At 45.7% G+C, this 16,215-nt stretch overlaps 6 non-coding genes and 1 pseudogene across 6 annotated transcripts; all 7 read right to left on the bottom strand.

Moving 5' to 3' along the window:
* Nucleotides 1–382: 382 nt before the first annotated feature.
* Nucleotides 383–573, bottom strand: LOC142284656 (U2 spliceosomal RNA). Its single transcript, XR_012746143.1, has one exon. It is a non-coding gene; the product is annotated as a U2 spliceosomal RNA (small nuclear RNA).
* Nucleotides 574–1,690: 1,117 nt separating this feature from the next.
* LOC142284616 (U2 spliceosomal RNA) lies at nt 1,691–1,863 on the bottom strand (annotated as a pseudogene).
* Nucleotides 1,864–8,725: 6,862 nt separating this feature from the next.
* On the bottom strand, nt 8,726–8,916 carry LOC142284655 (U2 spliceosomal RNA). Its single transcript, XR_012746142.1, has one exon. It is a non-coding gene; the product is annotated as a U2 spliceosomal RNA (small nuclear RNA).
* Nucleotides 8,917–10,303: 1,387 nt separating this feature from the next.
* LOC142284654 (U2 spliceosomal RNA) lies at nt 10,304–10,494 on the bottom strand. The gene has a single exon (XR_012746141.1). It is a non-coding gene; the product is annotated as a U2 spliceosomal RNA (small nuclear RNA).
* A 1,387-nt stretch (nt 10,495–11,881) lies between these two features.
* LOC142284653 (U2 spliceosomal RNA) lies at nt 11,882–12,072 on the bottom strand. The gene has a single exon (XR_012746140.1). It is a non-coding gene; the product is annotated as a U2 spliceosomal RNA (small nuclear RNA).
* A 1,387-nt stretch (nt 12,073–13,459) lies between these two features.
* Nucleotides 13,460–13,650, bottom strand: LOC142284652 (U2 spliceosomal RNA). The gene has a single exon (XR_012746139.1). It is a non-coding gene; the product is annotated as a U2 spliceosomal RNA (small nuclear RNA).
* Nucleotides 13,651–15,037: 1,387 nt separating this feature from the next.
* LOC142284651 (U2 spliceosomal RNA) lies at nt 15,038–15,228 on the bottom strand. Its single transcript, XR_012746138.1, has one exon. It is a non-coding gene; the product is annotated as a U2 spliceosomal RNA (small nuclear RNA).
* Nucleotides 15,229–16,215: the final 987 nt, after the last annotated feature.

Raw genomic sequence — 16,215 nt, 5'->3', positions numbered from 1 at the left:
TGAAAGTACTAATTCTTTCATAGGCCGCCCATTCTTAGTATTTGACGTTCAGGTAACAACAGGTAACTTTATTTGGAGTGGAAGCAGAGAGATAACACCAGATGCCAATTGTAGATCCTCTCACACCTGTGGTCACTGCAGCATCTGACTCCACTTTGTCCAAAAGGGATCTATTCCATTCAATTACACATGATCTAGATTAGACTGACAACAAGATACTGCACGGGACATAGCAGAGTTGGTGAAGTTGAGTGGTGATGAGTTTGCTATTTGGATGAATAAAGCAAGTAAAAAGTGTGTTAGATAAAAATTCATTTCAATTCGCTAATCGGGCTAATATGAATCAGGTGAATCGAGTTCTGCTTTTGGAAACTGGGTTAAGAAGGGGTGCACCGTTCCTGGAGGTACTGCAATACCAGGTCAATGCGTGGAGTGGACAGAGCAAGCTCTTTTTCCATCTCCCTGTTCTAAAAATCCATTTAATATATGGTCCCCAGATAGGGGACGTATCAGATATTAAACTGATAAGAACAGATACTACACTTGATCTTAGCCAAAAGGCCGAGAAGCGATAACCAGAATTGGTTTGGGCCTCGAGTGGCACCCTGGCCTATGCCGGACACATCTTAGGGAGAGAGAGCGAGAGGGAGACAAACCCACGCCTACACAAGACATTTTGTCACCCAAGCCAACCCTTGAAAAGGCTGCTTTGCAGAGCAAAAACAAGAAGAATGGTGCGTTTTGCAGCCGCCGCCCACTGCAATGAATCTGAATAACTCCTCCTTTAGGGCGCAAGCAACTCCCCTCCCCCTTGCAGTCTTTCCAATTCACGATACAAAAAGACGGACAGGACAGGTTGCCTGACTTTCCGTCACTGCCACCCTTTGCCATCCTTACCCGTAGAAAGCCCTTTCATCATCCCCAAACCCTAATCTTTTCCCTTTCCTTCCCAGCCCCCAAACCCTGCCCTCTGTACCTTTCTCACCACCCGCTTCCCTTCTCCTGTCATCCCCCTACCACCCGGGAAAAAAAGAGATTGCCCCCTCCTTCCACTAGCCCACCCTCCCACCCAAAGAACAACTTCTTCTGCGCAGCTTGTTTTCTAGGCAGCAGCGCTATTGTGATGTCATCGGGGGGCATTGTGACAAGCCGCCAGTGTTCCGTCTCTTCATGTTGTGCACTGTTCAAACCGAAAATACATCAACAGGCAGGCTACAGAAAAGCTTACTAACAAAGGTTAGAGAGGGGCTTTCTCAGAGGGCTTTTTACAGTTTGTCTATTCCCAATTAGCCGGTTTAGTATACTTAATGAAAGTACTAATTCTTTCATAGGCCGCCCATTCTTAGTATTTGACGTTCAGGTAACAACAGGTAACTTTATTTGGAGTGGAAGCAGAGAGATAACACCAGATGCCAATTGTAGATCCTCTCACACCTGTGGTCACTGCAGCATCTGACTCCACTTTGTCCAAAAGGGATCTATTCCATTCAATTACACATGATCTAGATTAGACTGACAACAAGATACTGCACGGGACATAGCAGAGTTGGTGAAGTTGAGTGGTGATGAGTTTGCTATTTGGATGAATAAAGCAAGTAAAAAGTGTGTTAGATAAAAATTCATTTCAATTCGCTAATCGGGCTAATATGAATCAGGTGAATCGAGTTCTGCTTTTGGAAACTGGGTTAAGAAGGGGTGCACCGTTCCTGGAGGTACTGCAATACCAGGTCAATGCGTGGAGTGGACAGAGCAAGCTCTTTTTCCATCTCCCTGTTCTAAAAATCCATTTAATATATGGTCCCCAGATAGGGGACGTATCAGATATTAAACTGATAAGAACAGATCACGTTTCAAACAAGCTTTATTGATTCATAGCACATAACAAAGAGAGAACAAAAATCATCTATTTTCACAGAATGATAAAAACACAGTAAAATGACAATTAATATTCAACTCTTTCAAATAGCATTAAAATATGGCATAAAATCAATAAAAAGCAATATATAAAACCGACTAAACAAGGCGTCATATAAAACATGACATAAAAGCATATATTAAAAGGCAAATAAAACCATTAAAAAATAGTTATAAATACATATAAGTGTTCCAGATTTGGAGACACCACGCCTTTTTTGCTTCTTGTGTGCCTAGCGCTTTACAATCTCTCAGGTAATAGGTGTACATTTCACATAGCGCCAGGCCAATACAATCTTTAATAGGAATACAGTCATGTTTAAACAATAAAATATTACGTGTTTTCCATAATGCCTCTTTGAAACTGTTTATTATGAGCCATGCTACTCTTGCTTGTGACATGGTGGGACATTCAAGAAAACCGTATAAAATTACATCACAATTTAAAACTCTCAGACCACACACCCATTTCAACAGAGTGCCCACTGTTTGCCATAGGCCTTGTGCAAAGGGACAGTACCAAAACAGGTGAAATACGGTCTCCTCCTGTGCACACCTGTCCCTGGGGCACCGGGCGCTCGCCACCAACCCTCTATGATGTTGAAAGGCCCTGGTGGGCAGACACTGATGGACTATCTGCCAAGCGAGGTCCTTTTGTGTGTTCCCCAGGGCAGGACATGCTACATTATTCCAAATTAACTGGCACCTGGAGACAGAGAAATTAGCCACATCTTCCATTACCTCCTGTCCCTTGCAGACAAACGTGAGCTTTTTTTGGTCTGAGAGGACCTGCAGGTCAACATTAGTTAAATCATAGTCATCAATTACTTTAGTTAAAACTTCATAATGTTTCGGGGGAGACAACAGAAAAGGACAGTTAGATTGCATTTCAATCTGCAACTTCCTAAAGAGGAACCCTGTGCAATAATGGAGAAAACATGAGAAAGCCCCTTCCATCTTAATACACTTGTAACAGAAGACAAAAAACTTAATAAAAATAAACAGTCGTAGGTCTGGGAGGCCCTTACCACCATTTCTTTTACTTTTACAGACCACCACCCTCCTCAGCTTCTCCATTTTTGACCCCCATAAAAAGTAAAATAGGGGCTTTTGCAGTCTTTTCATATACAGGGAATTTGGAGGGAAAACCATGGCAGCATATAAAATAATTGGAAGCAAAACCATTTTAATTACCAGGATCTTCCCCTCCATTGACAGTTTCCTTAGTTGCCACAAAGAAATTTTCTGGTCTATTTTACCCAGTACTGAGTCCCAGTTTTTTTGACCGTCATTTTCTGCATTAAATAGGACCCCCAATATTTTAATGCCTTCTGTTTGTACTGGGATTTTGGGGGGGTCTGGCTCCCATTGTCCCACCGTCATGCAATCACATTTACTCACATTGAGTTTAAAACCAGAGCCTAAGCTAAAAATTTCGGTGTCCAGAATTGCTCTGTTAACAGCAGCTGTGTTCGTACAATACAATGAAACATCGTCCATATAAGCTAGGGCCTTGACCTGCTGTCCTCCCCCCCCTGGGATGGGGACCCCTCTAATAACATTATCATCCCGTAACCGACACAAGAGGGGCTCAATGGCGCATATAAAAAGAAGGGGGGACATGGGGCACCCCTGTTTCACCCCAGACAGCAAAGCCACTTCCTGCGTAAAAAAAACATTAATTAAAACCTGGGAAAAAGATTCTTTGTATAAAAGTCCTATTTTTTCTATAAAAACCATGGGGAAGCCCATTCTCTCCATTACTTTAAAAAGATAAAAATGCGAGACCCTGTCAAAAGCCTTTTGGAAATCTAAAGATAAGATTGCCAGCGGCTGTTTGCGTTCCTTCTGGTACCATATGATATCCCGTATTAAGTTTAGATGTTCCCATATGGACCTCCCTGGGATGCCGCATACCTGATTTGGGTGAACTATACTTTTAATGACTGTTTTCATCCGTATGGCAATCACCCTGGCTATGATTTTATAATCGGTATTTAACAGGGATATTGGTCTCCAGTTCTCCAGTTTAGTTTTATCACCCTTTTTATAAATTAAAGTGATAATGCTATGTCTCCAAGAATGAGGCAATAAATTAACCTTAAAAACTTCACTAAAAACTTGTAAAATATCGGCTTTGATAAAATCCCAGAAAGTTAAATAAAACTCAATGGGGAGATCGTCCGACCCCGGGGCTTTACCTTTCTGAAAGCCCTTCAGGGCCTCCTCGATCTCCTCCTGGTTAATTTCATCACATAAAAAATCCTGGTCATTTTTACTTAAAACCTGGGATAAAAAATTAAGATTATCAGCAAGAGTAAAATCATCAATATTTTTAAGGTTAAAAAGATCAGAATAAAAGTTAAAAGCCTCATTTAAAATAGCACTTGTGGAGGATTGGCCCTCTAATTCCTCAATTATGTGTTTACGCTCCCCCACTTTTTTAAAAAAATACCTTGAACAAGTCTCCCCCTCCTCCAAATGTTTTACCCGGGCACTAAAAATAATCTCCTTTCCTTTCTGTTCAAGGTATTTCTGAATCTCCATCTTAAGTTTGGCTATATCGTTCTCTACCTCAGGTACACCCCATCCTTTTAACCTATGGAGAGTTTGCAGACGAATATTAAAATCCTTAAAACATTTCCTTTTTTCCTGGGCTTTCTTTTTCCCCATTTTTATAAAGAAATCCTTTACTCTGATTTTAACACACTCCCACCACCCCAGCATGGTTTGGTCAGGGTGTTTGCACTTCCTCCAAGTTTTATACTTATCAATAAAATCAGCCCTGATTTTTTCATCCTGCAAAAGCGTTACATTTAATCTCCATACACTTTTCCCAGTTCTTTCCTCACCTGGGTACATCAGGGTGGTGTGTAAGAGCTTGTGGTCAGAAAATATGTTGTCCATCAGGCCGGCTGCTTTCAACTTAAAAACTCCTGTGGAAGGGAAAATAAAATCTATACGAGAGGATACCACCCCCCCACTCCACGTGAAACCAGGGTCAGTCGGGTGGCTCCTCCTCCAAGCATCAAACAGTTTAAAATCAGTTAAAATGTGTTGAATTTGACTAGAAGTTTTGTCAATATTGCAAGAAATACCTCCCCCACTCCTCCCCTCCCCCATCATAACACAGTTAAAATCTCCCCCTAAGACCATAGCAGAAGAACCTGTTAAAAACAGGGGAAGATTGCTGAAAAGGGAGGAACGGTCATTTTTTTCAGGGGAAGCATAAATATTCATAAAATCACATTTAAAACCATTAAAAACTGTGTGCGTTAAAAGAGCACGACCTGGAACAATTTCAGTTATTGACAGTATATCCACATTATGTCCCTTGAACAGGATTCCCACCCCAGCTGACTTATTGTCACAGGACCCCGACCACACAGATGGACCTGCAGACCAGTCCTTTTTCAGCTCGGGGTAAGAGAGTTCATGCTCTATTCCACATTCTTGTAGAAAGAAAACGTCAAAGCTTAATGTCAGTAGCCAAGCAAAAAGAGCCGCTCTCCTCACTGGGCTCTTCAGGCTTCTCACATTTAAAGAAGCAATACGAATGTCCGCCATATTAATGTTTCTTTTTTAACTCCTCACTTTCCATCTCAATCTCAATGAGACGGGCAGCCGATGTAGCAGAAGAAACAGTGTCCAAGCTACTAGTGTCACTATCGGACGCTTCATACAACACATCACCCTCAGGGTCACTGGGTGGGGATAATACCTCACAAAAATAGAGCTTCGATAAGCGATCCTCAGAGTCACTTTCCCGACCTCGTTTCTTGCAGGCACTGACATCCATCTGGGACTCCTCCTCCCGTACCTCCGGGGGTAGAACTCCAACTTGGCCAACCAGGTCATCAGGGGATGCCACCACTTGACTGGAAAGAACGGCAGGGCAATCCTCATCAGGATGGTCATCAGAACGCGTGGCATCATGGTTGTCATCATGTACATCACCAGGATGGTCATCACGGGAGGCCTCAGGACCCTCCGAGAGGCAGTCATCAGGACGGGCACCATGGAAGTCATCTGGCTGGTCATCCAATCGGTCCCTCGGCTCCAAGGAAGACATCGGGGTCTCTGGAACAACTGGAAAAGAAACCTCCGCCACACTGCGAGCATTGCCCCCATCAGCTGGGTCAAGTGCTCCAGATTTTTGTTTGTTCTTTTTTCTCTGGCCCTTGGGCCCTTCCTCAGTCCTAAGCTGAGGTTCACCCGACTCCTCACCAGTCAAAACCTGGGCTTCTGCAGAAGTGGGTTCACAGTCGGCCGCATAGACAATCGCAGGGTCACGCAACAGGTTTACAGGGAGTGCAACAGATGGAAGAGACTGTTTCCGACCCGCAGTTACGTCCGAGTAGGAGCGAACAGAAGCCCCCGATTTGGCCATACCGGCAGCAGTAGGCACTCCTGCGGAACTAGCCGCAGTCATACGGGAGCCTCTCTCTGGTTTTGGTCGCATCGGACAGTTGCTGAAAAGATGGGTACTTCCACCACAGCCACTGCAGGTCTTCTCTTTTTTACAGTCTCTGGACGTGTGTCCCCAATCGCCACAATTGTGGCACCGAACCATCTTTTCTTTGCCACACTCCCTCTGCATATGTCCTGTGTCGCCACAGTTCCTACATCGGTTAACCTGCCCGTTGAAGAACAGGTAACCGTGCTCTTTTCCAATCACCACCAAGGATGGAGGGTGCATGAAACCCTCCACCCCATCCGGATCAGGGTTGAAACGGACCATAAAGCGTCTCTTTCCGCACCAGAGACCACTCTTGCCCATAACTTTCCCTGTGGATCGTACCGATACACAGTATCGCCTCAAGAATAACATGATGTCATCCTCAGGGACAAACGGACTGTGCATGTACACCACCAGGGTCACCTCATCGCCACCGTACAAACATGTACAGACCATGTCATCCAGCAGCGGATGGTTGCTGTGGATTCTGACAAGGTCATGGAATGACCGACAAGCCGCTCGGGAATCCAACGTCAGGATGTATGTGTTCTGCCCCCTCTCCTGCAGGCAGTACACTTCACTCCTTGTCACGCCCAACAGACCCTGTAGGATCTGTGTGAAGAAGGCCCCAGGGTTGTCAAAACCCACATTGGTCGCAGGGACCACAATTTTAAAGGAATTCTTCAGCTGGCCGGAGCCAGTGAAGCTCACATAAGTGCAAGGCATAGCACTCGGGTATAAAGACTTACCGTCCAAGACGGGTTCGGCCTTTCACCGGGGATCACTCCTCGTTGCTCAGGGACTAATCCGGCTCCCTAATAGCAGCAGGGGGGTGAAGTCCCACCGTGAGATGAAACGATCCCCCCAGGCCAAAGAGCCAGGTACCCCGAGCACCTTCCAGCCAAAACCAGGCACAAAACAATGAAGCTCTGCACCTGATCTCAGCCAAAAGGCCGAGAAGCGATAACCAGAATTGGTTTGGGCCTCGAGTGGCACCCTGGCCTATGCCGGACACATCTTAGGGAGAGAGAGCGAGAGGGAGACAAACCCACGCCTACACAAGACATTTTGTCACCCAAGCCAACCCTTGAAAAGGCTGCTTTGCAGAGCAAAAACAAGAAGAATGGTGCGTTTTGCAGCCGCCGCCCACTGCAATGAATCTGAATAACTCCTCCTTTAGGGCGCAAGCAACTCCCCTCCCCCTTGCAGTCTTTCCAATTCACGATACAAAAAGACGGACAGGACAGGTTGCCTGACTTTCCGTCACTGCCACCCTTTGCCATCCTTACCCGTAGAAAGCCCTTTCATCATCCCCAAACCCTAATCTTTTCCCTTTCCTTCCCAGCCCCCAAACCCTGCCCTCTGTACCTTTCTCACCACCCGCTTCCCTTCTCCTGTCATCCCCCTACCACCCGGGAAAAAAAGAGATTGCCCCCTCCTTCCACTAGCCCACCCTCCCACCCAAAGAACAACTTCTTCTGCGCAGCTTGTTTTCTAGGCAGCAGCGCTATTGTGATGTCATCGGGGGGCATTGTGACAAGCCGCCAGTGTTCCGTCTCTTCATGTTGTGCACAGTTCAAACGGAAAATACATCAACAGGCAGACTACAGAAAAGCTTACTATCAAAGGTTAGAGGGGGGCTTTCTCAGAGGGCTTTTTACAGTTTTTCTATTCCCAATTAGCCGTTTAAGTGTACTTATTGAAAGTAGTAATTCTTTCATAGGCCGCCCTTTCTTAGTATTTGACGTTCCTTATATTGCGGTATGAGGCTTCGCAGTAGGTTGCAAACATTCATCACCCATGACTGTCCCCAATTGAGCTCAGAAGCTCAATGTCTATCATGACCTCTCTTTTAGAATGTCCAAGAGCAAGCAAACTATTCCTCCAGGAGAGGGCGCCAACAGACTACTAAAGAGATCATCATTACTCAAAGAAAACCCCAAAAACCAATGCATGATAGGAATAAACAGGTAACTTTCTTTGGAGTGGAAGCGGAGAGATCGCACCAGATGCCAATTCTAGATCTTATCACACCTGTGGTCACTGCAGCAGCAGGTGAATCCACTTTGTCCAAAAGGGATCTATTCCATTCAATTGCAAATGATCTAGATAAGACAGAGAACTGCAGCACGGGGACATAGCCGAGTTGGTCAGGTTGAGTGGTGATGAGTTTGCTATTTGGATGAATAAAGAAAGTCAAAAGTGTGAAAGATAAAAAACAAAAGGAGGAAGTGTGAAAAGTGAATGGGCCAAATTGAGGTGCATATGAAGACGTATGCTTTCTTCCAATTCATTAAATCGGGCTAATATGAATCAGGTGAATTGAGTTCTGCTTTTGGAAACTGGGTTAAGAAGGGGTGCACCGTTCCTGGAGGTACTGCAATACCAGGTCAATGCGTGGAGTGGACAGAGCAAGCTCTTTTTCCATCTCCCTGTTCTAAAAATCCATTTAATATATGGTCCCCAGATAGGGGACGTATCAGATATTAAACTGATAAGAACAGATACTACACTTGATCTTAGCCAAAAGGCCGAGAAGCGATAACCAGAATTGGTTTGGGCCTCGAGTGGCACCCTGGCCTATGCCGGACACATCTTAGGGAGAGAGAGCGAGAGGGAGACAAACCCACGCCTACACAAGACATTTTGTCACCCAAGCCAACCCTTGAAAAGGCTGCTTTGCAGAGCAAAAACAAGAAGAATGGTGCGTTTTGCAGCCGCCGCCCACTGCAATGAATCTGAATAACTCCTCCTTTAGGGCGCAAGCAACTCCCCTCCCCCTTGCAGTCTTTCCAATTCACGATACAAAAAGACGGACAGGACAGGTTGCCTGACTTTCCGTCACTGCCACCCTTTGCCATCCTTACCCGTAGAAAGCCCTTTCATCATCCCCAAACCCTAATCTTTTCCCTTTCCTTCCCAGCCCCCAAACCCTGCCCTCTGTACCTTTCTCACCACCCGCTTCCCTTCTCCTGTCATCCCCCTACCACCCGGGAAAAAAAGAGATTGCCCCCTCCTTCCACTAGCCCACCCTCCCACCCAAAGAACAACTTCTTCTGCGCAGCTTGTTTTCTAGGCAGCAGCGCTATTGTGATGTCATCGGGGGGCATTGTGACAAGCCGCCAGTGTTCCGTCTCTTCATGTTGTGCACAGTTCAAACGGAAAATACATCAACAGGCAGACTACAGAAAAGCTTACTATCAAAGGTTAGAGGGGGGCTTTCTCAGAGGGCTTTTTACAGTTTTTCTATTCCCAATTAGCCGTTTAAGTGTACTTATTGAAAGTAGTAATTCTTTCATAGGCCGCCCTTTCTTAGTATTTGACGTTCCTTATATTGCGGTATGAGGCTTCGCAGTAGGTTGCAAACATTCATCACCCATGACTGTCCCCAATTGAGCTCAGAAGCTCAATGTCTATCATGACCTCTCTTTTAGAATGTCCAAGAGCAAGCAAACTATTCCTCCAGGAGAGGGCGCCAACAGACTACTAAAGAGATCATCATTACTCAAAGAAAACCCCAAAAACCAATGCATGATAGGAATAAACAGGTAACTTTCTTTGGAGTGGAAGCGGAGAGATCGCACCAGATGCCAATTCTAGATCTTATCACACCTGTGGTCACTGCAGCAGCAGGTGAATCCACTTTGTCCAAAAGGGATCTATTCCATTCAATTGCAAATGATCTAGATAAGACAGAGAACTGCAGCACGGGGACATAGCCGAGTTGGTCAGGTTGAGTGGTGATGAGTTTGCTATTTGGATGAATAAAGAAAGTCAAAAGTGTGAAAGATAAAAAACAAAAGGAGGAAGTGTGAAAAGTGAATGGGCCAAATTGAGGTGCATATGAAGACGTATGCTTTCTTCCAATTCATTAAATCGGGCTAATATGAATCAGGTGAATTGAGTTCTGCTTTTGGAAACTGGGTTAAGAAGGGGTGCACCGTTCCTGGAGGTACTGCAATACCAGGTCAATGCGTGGAGTGGACAGAGCAAGCTCTTTTTCCATCTCCCTGTTCTAAAAATCCATTTAATATATGGTCCCCAGATAGGGGACGTATCAGATATTAAACTGATAAGAACAGATACTACACTTGATCTTAGCCAAAAGGCCGAGAAGCGATAACCAGAATTGGTTTGGGCCTCGAGTGGCACCCTGGCCTATGCCGGACACATCTTAGGGAGAGAGAGCGAGAGGGAGACAAACCCACGCCTACACAAGACATTTTGTCACCCAAGCCAACCCTTGAAAAGGCTGCTTTGCAGAGCAAAAACAAGAAGAATGGTGCGTTTTGCAGCCGCCGCCCACTGCAATGAATCTGAATAACTCCTCCTTTAGGGCGCAAGCAACTCCCCTCCCCCTTGCAGTCTTTCCAATTCACGATACAAAAAGACGGACAGGACAGGTTGCCTGACTTTCCGTCACTGCCACCCTTTGCCATCCTTACCCGTAGAAAGCCCTTTCATCATCCCCAAACCCTAATCTTTTCCCTTTCCTTCCCAGCCCCCAAACCCTGCCCTCTGTACCTTTCTCACCACCCGCTTCCCTTCTCCTGTCATCCCCCTACCACCCGGGAAAAAAAGAGATTGCCCCCTCCTTCCACTAGCCCACCCTCCCACCCAAAGAACAACTTCTTCTGCGCAGCTTGTTTTCTAGGCAGCAGCGCTATTGTGATGTCATCGGGGGGCATTGTGACAAGCCGCCAGTGTTCCGTCTCTTCATGTTGTGCACAGTTCAAACGGAAAATACATCAACAGGCAGACTACAGAAAAGCTTACTATCAAAGGTTAGAGGGGGGCTTTCTCAGAGGGCTTTTTACAGTTTTTCTATTCCCAATTAGCCGTTTAAGTGTACTTATTGAAAGTAGTAATTCTTTCATAGGCCGCCCTTTCTTAGTATTTGACGTTCCTTATATTGCGGTATGAGGCTTCGCAGTAGGTTGCAAACATTCATCACCCATGACTGTCCCCAATTGAGCTCAGAAGCTCAATGTCTATCATGACCTCTCTTTTAGAATGTCCAAGAGCAAGCAAACTATTCCTCCAGGAGAGGGCGCCAACAGACTACTAAAGAGATCATCATTACTCAAAGAAAACCCCAAAAACCAATGCATGATAGGAATAAACAGGTAACTTTCTTTGGAGTGGAAGCGGAGAGATCGCACCAGATGCCAATTCTAGATCTTATCACACCTGTGGTCACTGCAGCAGCAGGTGAATCCACTTTGTCCAAAAGGGTTCTATTCCATTCAATTGCAAATGATCTAGATAAGACAGAGAACTGCAGCACGGGGACATAGCCGAGTTGGTCAGGTTGAGTGGTGATGAGTTTGCTATTTGGATGAATAAAGAAAGTCAAAAGTGTGAAAGATAAAAAACAAAAGGAGGAAGTGTGAAAAGTGAATGGGCCAAATTGAGGTGCATATGAAGACGTATGCTTTCTTCCAATTCATTAAATCGGGCTAATATGAATCAGGTGAATTGAGTTCTGCTTTTGGAAACTGGGTTAAGAAGGGGTGCACCGTTCCTGGAGGTACTGCAATACCAGGTCAATGCGTGGAGTGGACAGAGCAAGCTCTTTTTCCATCTCCCTGTTCTAAAAATCCATTTAATATATGGTCCCCAGATAGGGGACGTATCAGATATTAAACTGATAAGAACAGATACTACACTTGATCTTAGCCAAAAGGCCGAGAAGCGATAACCAGAATTGGTTTGGGCCTCGAGTGGCACCCTGGCCTATGCCGGACACATCTTAGGGAGAGAGAGCGAGAGGGAGACAAACCCACGCCTACACAAGACATTTTGTCACCCAAGCCAACCCTTGAAAAGGCTGCTTTGCAGAGCAAAAACAAGAAGAATGGTGCGTTTTGCAGCCGCCGCCCACTGCAATGAATCTGAATAACTCCTCCTTTAGGGCGCAAGCAACTCCCCTCCCCCTTGCAGTCTTTCCAATTCACGATACAAAAAGACGGACAGGACAGGTTGCCTGACTTTCCGTCACTGCCACCCTTTGCCATCCTTACCCGTAGAAAGCCCTTTCATCATCCCCAAACCCTAATCTTTTCCCTTTCCTTCCCAGCCCCCAAACCCTGCCCTCTGTACCTTTCTCACCACCCGCTTCCCTTCTCCTGTCATCCCCCTACCACCCGGGAAAAAAAGAGATTGCCCCCTCCTTCCACTAGCCCACCCTCCCACCCAAAGAACAACTTCTTCTGCGCAGCTTGTTTTCTAGGCAGCAGCGCTATTGTGATGTCATCGGGGGGCATTGTGACAAGCCGCCAGTGTTCCGTCTCTTCATGTTGTGCACAGTTCAAACGGAAAATACATCAACAGGCAGACTACAGAAAAGCTTACTATCAAAGGTTAGAGGGGGGCTTTCTCAGAGGGCTTTTTACAGTTTTTCTATTCCCAATTAGCCGTTTAAGTGTACTTATTGAAAGTAGTAATTCTTTCATAGGCCGCCCTTTCTTAGTATTTGACGTTCCTTATATTGCGGTATGAGGCTTCGCAGTAGGTTGCAAACATTCATCACCCATGACTGTCCCCAATTGAGCTCAGAAGCTCAATGTCTATCATGACCTCTCTTTTAGAATGTCCAAGAGCAAGCAAACTATTCCTCCAGGAGAGGGCGCCAACAGACTACTAAAGAGATCATCATTACTCAAAGAAAACCCCAAAAACCAATGCATGATAGGAATAAACAGGTAACTTTCTTTGGAGTGGAAGCGGAGAGATCGCACCAGATGCCAATTCTAGATCTTATCACACCTGTGGTCACTGCAGCAGCAGGTGAATCCACTTTGTCCAAAAGGGATCTATTCCATTCAATTGCAAATGATCTAGATAAGACAGAGAACTGCAGCACGGGGACATAGCCGAGTTGGTCAGGTTGAGTGGTGATGAGTTTGCTATTTGGATGAATAAAGAAAGTCAAAAGTGTGAAAGATAAAAAACAAAAGGAGGAAGTGTGAAAAGTGAATGGGCCAAATTGAGGTGCATATGAAGACGTATGCTTTCTTCCAATTCATTAAATCGGGCTAATATGAATCAGGTGAATTGAGTTCTGCTTTTGGAAACTGGGTTAAGAAGGGGTGCACCGTTCCTGGAGGTACTGCAATACCAGGTCAATGCGTGGAGTGGACAGAGCAAGCTCTTTTTCCATCTCCCTGTTCTAAAAATCCATTTAATATATGGTCCCCAGATAGGGGACGTATCAGATATTAAACTGATAAGAACAGATACTACACTTGATCTTAGCCAAAAGGCCGAGAAGCGATAACCAGAATTGGTTTGGGCCTCGAGTGGCACCCTGGCCTATGCCGGACACATCTTAGGGAGAGAGAGCGAGAGGGAGACAAACCCACGCCTACACAAGACATTTTGTCACCCAAGCCAACCCTTGAAAAGGCTGCTTTGCAGAGCAAAAACAAGAAGAATGGTGCGTTTTGCAGCCGCCGCCCACTGCAATGAATCTGAATAACTCCTCCTTTAGGGCGCAAGCAACTCCCCTCCCCCTTGCAGTCTTTCCAATTCACGATACAAAAAGACGGACAGGACAGGTTGCCTGACTTTCCGTCACTGCCACCCTTTGCCATCCTTACCCGTAGAAAGCCCTTTCATCATCCCCAAACCCTAATCTTTTCCCTTTCCTTCCCAGCCCCCAAACCCTGCCCTCTGTACCTTTCTCACCACCCGCTTCCCTTCTCCTGTCATCCCCCTACCACCCGGGAAAAAAAGAGATTGCCCCCTCCTTCCACTAGCCCACCCTCCCACCCAAAGAACAACTTCTTCTGCGCAGCTTGTTTTCTAGGCAGCAGCGCTATTGTGATGTCATCGGGGGGCATTGTGACAAGCCGCCAGTGTTCCGTCTCTTCATGTTGTGCACAGTTCAAACGGAAAATACATCAACAGGCAGACTACAGAAAAGCTTACTATCAAAGGTTAGAGGGGGGCTTTCTCAGAGGGCTTTTTACAGTTTTTCTATTCCCAATTAGCCGTTTAAGTGTACTTATTGAAAGTAGTAATTCTTTCATAGGCCGCCCTTTCTTAGTATTTGACGTTCCTTATATTGCGGTATGAGGCTTCGCAGTAGGTTGCAAACATTCATCACCCATGACTGTCCCCAATTGAGCTCAGAAGCTCAATGTCTATCATGACCTCTCTTTTAGAATGTCCAAGAGCAAGCAAACTATTCCTCCAGGAGAGGGCGCCAACAGACTACTAAAGAGATCATCATTACTCAAAGAAAACCCCAAAAACCAATGCATGATAGGAATAAACAGGTAACTTTCTTTGGAGTGGAAGCGGAGAGATCGCACCAGATGCCAATTCTAGATCTTATCACACCTGTGGTCACTGCAGCAGCAGGTGAATCCACTTTGTCCAAAAGGGATCTATTCCATTCAATTGCAAATGATCTAGATAAGACAGAGAACTGCAGCACGGGGACCTAGCCGAGTTGGTCAGGTTGAGTGGTGATGAGTTTGCTATTTGGATGAATAAAGAAAGTCAAAAGTGTGAAAGATAAAAAACAAAAGGAGGAAGTGTGAAAAGTGAATGGGCCAAATTGAGGTGCATATGAAGACGTATGCTTTCTTCCAATTCATTAAATCGGGCTAATATGAATCAGGTGAATTGAGTTCTGCTTTTGGAAACTGGGTTAAGAAGGGGTGCACCGTTCCTGGAGGTACTGCAATACCAGGTCAATGCGTGGAGTGGACAGAGCAAGCTCTTTTTCCATCTCCCTGTTCTAAAAATCCATTTAATATATGGTCCCCAGATAGGGGACGTATCAGATATTAAACTGATAAGAACAGATACTACACTTGATCTTAGCCAAAAGGCCGAGAAGCGATAACCAGAATTGGTTTGGGCCTCGAGTGGCACCCTGGCCTATGCCGGACACATCTTAGGGAGAGAGAGCGAGAGGGAGACAAACCCACGCCTACACAAGACATTTTGTCACCCAAGCCAACCCTTGAAAAGGCTGCTTTGCAGAGCAAAAACAAGAAGAATGGTGCGTTTTGCAGCCGCCGCCCACTGCAATGAATCTGAATAACTCCTCCTTTAGGGCGCAAGCAACTCCCCTCCCCCTTGCAGTCTTTCCAATTCACGATACAAAAAGACGGACAGGACAGGTTGCCTGACTTTCCGTCACTGCCACCCTTTGCCATCCTTACCCGTAGAAAGCCCTTTCATCATCCCCAAACCCTAATCTTTTCCCTTTCCTTCCCAGCCCCCAAACCCTGCCCTCTGTACCTTTCTCACCACCCGCTTCCCTTCTCCTGTCATCCCCCTACCACCCGGGAAAAAAAGAGATTGCCCCCTCCTTCCACTAGCCCACCCTCCCACCCAAAGAACAACTTCTTCTGCGCAGCTTGTTTTCTAGGCAGCAGCGCTATTGTGATGTCATCGGGGGGCATTGTGACAAGCCGCCAGTGTTCCGTCTCTTCATGTTGTGCACAGTTCAAACGGAAAATACATCAACAGGCAGACTACAGAAAAGCTTACTATCAAAGGTTAGAGGGGGGCTTTCTCAGAGGGCTTTTTACAGTTTTTCTATTCCCAATTAGCCGTTTAAGTGTACTTATTGAAAGTAGTAATTCTTTCATAGGCCGCCCTTTCTTAGTATTTGACGTTCCTTATATTGCGGTATGAGGCTTCGCAGTAGGTTGCAAACATTCATCACCCATGACTGTCCCCAATTGAGCTCAGAAGCTCAATGTCTATCATGACCTCTCTTTTAGAATGTCCAAGAGCAAGCAAACTATTCCTCCAGGAGAGGGCGCCAACAGACTACTAAAGAGATCATCATTACTCAAAGAAAACCCCAAAAACCAATG

Source organism: Anomaloglossus baeobatrachus, unplaced genomic scaffold (genome assembly GCF_048569485.1).
Source record: "Anomaloglossus baeobatrachus isolate aAnoBae1 unplaced genomic scaffold, aAnoBae1.hap1 Scaffold_572, whole genome shotgun sequence".
NCBI lineage: Eukaryota > Metazoa > Chordata > Amphibia > Anura > Aromobatidae > Anomaloglossus > Anomaloglossus baeobatrachus.
This window is presented reverse-complemented; position numbering and strand designations above follow the sequence as displayed.